Here is a 6,000-nt window from a genome sequence, read left to right as displayed (position 1 = left end):
TCGGATTATCAGGAGAGCAAGTCTGGTTAGGCAAGTCTGAAACAGAGAACATGAACAAGTTAAGAGGCTCTGGTAGTTCAGTAGAGGCGTGGAAAGGCTCTGTTAGTCCAGCAGAGACGTGGGGAGGCTCTGGTAGTTCCACAAAGACATGGAGAGACTCTGGTAAACCCATGGTGTATAGACTGGATTCCAGAAGATCAATGCTGACTTGACTCTGCTCATGAAGATCATTGGTGGCCTGACTCTGCTCATTAAGATCATTGGTGACTTGCATTGGTTCATGAAGATCAATGGTGACTTGCCTTTGCCCATGAAGATAGTCGGTGACTTGACCTTGCCCATGAAGAACACTGGTGACTTGACCTTGCTTATGAAGAACACTGGTGACTTGACCTTGTCCATGAAGATCATTGGTGACTTGCCTTTGTCCATGAATTTCACTGGTGACTTGGCTTGACTCCGGAGTGTCAACGGTGACTAGCCCTGACTCTGGAAGGTCAACGGTGACTAGTCCTGACTCTGGAAGGTCAACGGTGACTAGCCCTGACTCTGGAAGCTCAACGGTGACTAGCCCTGACTCTGGAAGGTCAACGGTGACTAACCCTGACTCTGGAGGGTCCACGAGCACCTGACTCGACTCTGGAGAGTCCACGAGCACCTGACTCGACTCTGGAGGGTCCACGGGAACCTGACTCGGCTCTGGAGGGTCAAAGGGAACCTGACTCGACTCTGCAATTGGTCTCCACAATTGGTCTCTGCAATCTGACTTTGCTGCAACCTGGAATTGAACTACTGTTTTCGTCTGGTCAGAGGAGAACTGGCCCCCCAACTGAGCCTGGTTTTTTCTCCATTCTGTCACTGATGGAGTTTAAGTTCCTTGCTGCTGTTGCCTCTGGCTTGCTTAGTTGGGGTCACTTCATCTACAACGATATCGTTGACTTGATTGCAAATAAATGCACAGACACTATTTAAACTGAACAGAGATGACATCACTGAATTCAATGATGAACTGCCTTTAACTGTCATTTTGCATTATTTACACACTTTTTTCCTAATGAATGTTGTTCAGTTGCTTTGACACAAAGTATTTTGTTTAAAGCGCTATATAAATAAAGGTGACATGACGTTAATTTTTTTTTAATAAATATTGAAAAAATTATTGAGCTCATTTTTTTTAGCGTGCGATTAATTGATTTATCAACTATCGCGACAGGCCTAATCAGGTGTTGAAAGAACGACTCAAACCCAAAGACTTGTCAGATAAGAGGTGAGGTGAACTAATCATAAACTGAAGATCCAGGTAAACAATTAATTAATGTTTTCTGTTTCTTATAGTATTATTGTTTGTAGTGTGATCATCGTTTGCGCAAGTACTAGATATGGAAGTAACATGTAACATTTTAATTATATTTTGATAAAAATGAACGAAATGACTAGAAAAAATATTTGTTAATTTTGCTGAATGAGACTCAAAGGTCCGAGTCGGTAAAATGATCTGAACTTCTCATCACTTCACTGAATTTGAGCTGCCCCAAATCCTGGCAGACCGCCAGGTCATTGTTTGATGGGGACTGATCAACAGTATGTTTTTATTAAACCAACTCTTTAATCTCAAGATTTACTCTTGTATAAAACAAAAATAAAAGATCTGTGGGGTGAGAAGTTGTGCTTGAATATTTGCGACCAAGCCAAGAGAACCTGCCTGTAGAAAGCAGATAATATAGCGGGTAGTTTATCAATTTTACAGTTACATGAGAAGAAAATCAAGTCCAAACTGAGAGAAACATAATTGGCAATAAAATTCCACAAAGACTATGCGTTCTCTCTAAAATGTTTAAGCCAACTGATCTTGCTTGAGTCGAATAGACTGCGTTTGTACGAAGGAGGGGCTTTGTAGAAAACGAGGCGTTTGAAAGAGGTGGAGCATAGAGGACCTACAATAATGTAGAGTATTTGAAAAATTAGTTTTTTGAACATTAAAGCATGTCAACATATTCTGTTACACCAAATAATAATCTTTAAAATAGCATCATATGACCCCTTTAAGATTTGCGGAAGGACAGAAGTAAAACAACGTCATTGTGAAAAGGGCGGAGCTGAATGATGATCACTACGTAATGACGTCAAAGGCGGAGCTTGATATTTGAATGTGGCGGGCAGGGTCTTTGTTTAGAAAAACAGCGATTCACGGATTTTTATGACAGAAACGGTCAACGAAGTCGGTCGTTGCATAAAATAGCGGTTTATTGGGAGTGCGATTAAGTTTTTGAGTTTTTGCAAAAAGGAATTTTTACTGAGTTTTACTCCTCGAGCAGGATAACAGCAGATTACAGCGTGGAAGGTAATGACATACGTTTTAAAAATCCTGTTTTGTTGTATCAACTCCTTGATTTTTTTGTTTGTGTGTGTATTGTTTAGTGGTGTGTGTTTGTAGAATGTGTATATAAAGTTGAATTGATATTTGTATTAAGGGCAGTCCAGGCCTTAGGGCCTTGTCACACACACACACACACACACACACACACACACACACACACACACACACACACACACACACACACACACATATATATATATATATATATATATATATATATATATATATATCTTTTGCTTTTCATCTTAAAGACTAGTCTTGGATGTTCAATCTGTTGCATACAAACTTATTTAGGATAAAATACTTATTCTCATTTGTATGTTGCTTGACATGTATCAATGGGTGGATGTCTGCATGCATGCATGCATGCGGTACATTCTAAAATGCTTAACGTGAAAAACGCTTACCGTGGCTTAACGTTCCTAAACACCGACCAGGGAAACAAAAATTTCGGTCAAACCTTAATTGTAATAAAACCTAACTGCTGTCAAAAGAACGAGACCTTACTCGACAGATAAAGTGAATAGGTTAATATCACGTTAAGCGTTTTCTCCCCCATATAATAAGTCCATTATAAAAAACGGCTTAACGTAGGTTAACGTTAGTTACCTTAACGACCAGTGAAAACCAAACTTCTTTCAAATTTTACTTATAGTAAACACCATTTTGCAACCACATTAAGCTGTTTCCTTATAACGGACTCCTGTGGGGTAAAATGTGATATTAACTTAACGTGATATTATTCAGTGTATAATAAAAGCAAGTGTTCATTATAAGTACAATTTGACAGAAGTTTGGTTTTCCCCAGTCGTTGTTAATGTACGTTAAACCACGTTAAGCTGTTTCCTTCTAATGAACTTCTATGGGGGAGAAAACTCTTAATTTTATTCACTTTATCTGGTTCGTTCTTTTGACAGTAGTTAGTGTTTATTACAATTAAGGTTTGACCGAAATATAGGTTTCCCTGGTCGGTGTTTAGGAACGTTAAGTGTTTTAGAATAATCCATGCATGCATTGTGACAGTCATATGCACCACAGATGTGGTTTGTTGTTGTTGACTTTGACTTCTACTAGGGCTGGGCGATATATAAAAAAATCTCGATATCTCGTCAATTTTTACGATGTTAGATATATATCTCGATATGTTTGCATTTAAATAATTATTTTGCCCATTAAAAAAACAAACACAGTTTAAAATTGAACAGGTAATTTAAGCAGTTGAAAAAAATCTAGACCAAGTGATCACTTTTTATTAAAGAACACGTAACTGAAGTAGTGCAAAACAAGTACAGAAAGTACATTCTGTCAAATTTTTAGTGGATGCAATTCACAATTTAAACTATGCAACTGGGGAAATAACTAAACTGGGATAAGTATTTTATTATTTTTTACAAGTTATTTAGTTAAGGACACATGTCTGTCAACTGTCTGCGGTTTTAAAGGGTTATTTCACCCAAATATTAAAATTATGTCATTAAAGACTCACCCTCATGTCGTTCCAAACCCGCAAGACCTCCGTTCATATTCGGAACACAGTATGGCTGTCACTTTTTATTCGATATTCGAATATGCATCGGACATGACGTGAAATAGCTACTGCAAGCAATTTTTAGTGTTGCAAATTCATTTATCCATTGCTGAAATTTCTGCGTCTTCATGGAGCGATCAGGTCATGGTTGCTTAGCAAAGGCAGATGCCTCAAGAGCGCAAGTGCCAGAAGGCTTTGGGAAAAAATCAGAAAGCAGCTCGTCTAGCGTCTTCCACTCGTTTTTAGGCGCGATATGTGAACGGCCCCTTAGGTGGAAAGTTGTTGCCTAGGCGCAGGTGAGATTCTGTGTTTGTTATTTTCTCTCAATACCGTAGATAAGCATATGTACACGGTGAGATAATCGTACATGTTTGTATCACGGTATATCGTCATACCGGTATATCGTTACAACCCTTTTTTATATACAGCAGTCAACAGACGACCTTATAAAAAATAATAAATCATTTTATTAGTTTATGGATTTGCTTGAGCTAGAAAGAGTTACTGAACATAAATAAAATGTGCAAAAGGATTTTGAAAAAATACCCTTAGAAAGAGCTACTGCATTACTTCATCAGCTTGCGTCTGACCTGCAGCGATATCATTCTGGCTTAGTGGGGTGTCAGCCAGCAAGTCATCTGATTCTGACTGTGGTCTTTTAGTATTCAGAGTCTGAAGCCAGGAGAGCATATTAATTGGTGTTCACTGTATTTGTATTTTTACTGAGCCGAGTGTGCGCGTTTCACAGACCCTCTCCGGCCACGTTGAGTTGTTGACACTGACAGCCGCAAAAGCGACGCATGCGCTTTTCACTCGTAAAACTCAAGGGTGTATGGCTAATGTAGTCTCTGCTCTCAGTGGGACGAATTAGGAAGCGTGCATTGTGAAGGGTGCTCTGAAAAGCGGCAGCGCAGGCAAAGGATTAAAACCTCTATTAAAACAGATGTCCAAATGAGTGTACCGGTACGCTAAAAGCACGTTCTGGGCACGCGGAGAGGTGGCGGTACGCTCAAGAGCTATATTTGGAAGTGGCGGTACTGAGTACCGGTGCGTACCGGCCCACTTAAAGCACTGAGTCACATGATCCTTCAGAAATCATTCTAATTCTAATATACCGATTTGCTGTTCCAAAAAACATTTATTATAATGTTGAAAACAGCTGAATATAATTTTTTCAGGTTTCTTTGATTAATAGAAAGTTCAGAAGATAAGCATTTATCTGAAATAGAAATCTTTTCTAAAATTATAAATGTCTTTGTCAATTTAAAGCATCCTTGCTAAATGGAAGTATTAATTTCCACAATAACCCCCTACCCCACCCCAATAAAAAATATAAAAAAAATATTGACTCCAAGCTTTTGAATGGTATTGCGTATAATTTTACAAAAGCTTTTTATTTCAGATAAATTCTGATCTCAGGATCTTTATATTCATCAAAGAAAGTACTCCACTGTTTTAAATAACGATAATTATAATAATAAATGTTTCTTGAGTAGCAAGTCAGCATATTAGAATGATTTCTGAAGATCATGTGACACTGAAGACTGGAGAATTCAGCTTTGATCACAAGAATAAATTAAGTTTTAAAATGTATTCAAATAGAAAGCAGTTATTTTAAATCGTAAAAATATTGCACAATATTACTGCTTTTGCAGTATTTTGGATCAAATAAATACAGGCTTGGTGAGCAGAAGAGACTTCTTTAGAAAACATTACAAATCTTAACATTACCATCCAAAAACTTTTGACTGGTAATCTTTCTTAATCTTTTCTTACCTTACTGGGTTATGATAATCAAAACAGTCCTGAGCTAGATTAAGCTTTGATCTCTGCAACTCAAACTATCACTTTAATCAAATATTTAACAATTGTTTAATACCGTAAATTAAACGGTACCGTAAGAAGTGCTGTGTCACTTTTTCTCTTGAATTGCATCGAGAAGGGCTGAATTACTTTCTGGCGCTATAGTGCCACACTGGTCAAACCGCATTATTGCAGGCTCTAAATTAGGGTAAAATTAAATCAAACGACTACTCGACAAAAATATTTGTCGACAATTTTTTATTGTCGATAATGTCGACTAACCGTTTCAGCC

General features: G+C 37.9%; 1 protein-coding gene across 1 annotated transcript in view; it reads left to right on the top strand.

Annotated features, from left to right (window-relative positions):
- The first annotated feature begins 2,260 nt into the window (after positions 1–2,260).
- The window catches only part of kif4 (kinesin family member 4), a 181,421-nt gene continuing 177,681 nt past the window's right edge, over positions 2,261–6,000 (top strand). The window contains exon 1 of the mRNA XM_059542117.1: positions 2,261–2,341. The gene's annotated coding sequence lies outside the window, so the exon portion shown is untranslated. The remainder of the gene's footprint in view (positions 2,342–6,000) is intronic.

The sequence above is a fragment of the Carassius carassius genome, chromosome 47 (assembly GCF_963082965.1).
Source record: "Carassius carassius chromosome 47, fCarCar2.1, whole genome shotgun sequence".
In the NCBI taxonomy this organism is placed as follows: Eukaryota; Metazoa; Chordata; class Actinopteri; order Cypriniformes; family Cyprinidae; genus Carassius; species Carassius carassius.
This window is presented reverse-complemented; position numbering and strand designations above follow the sequence as displayed.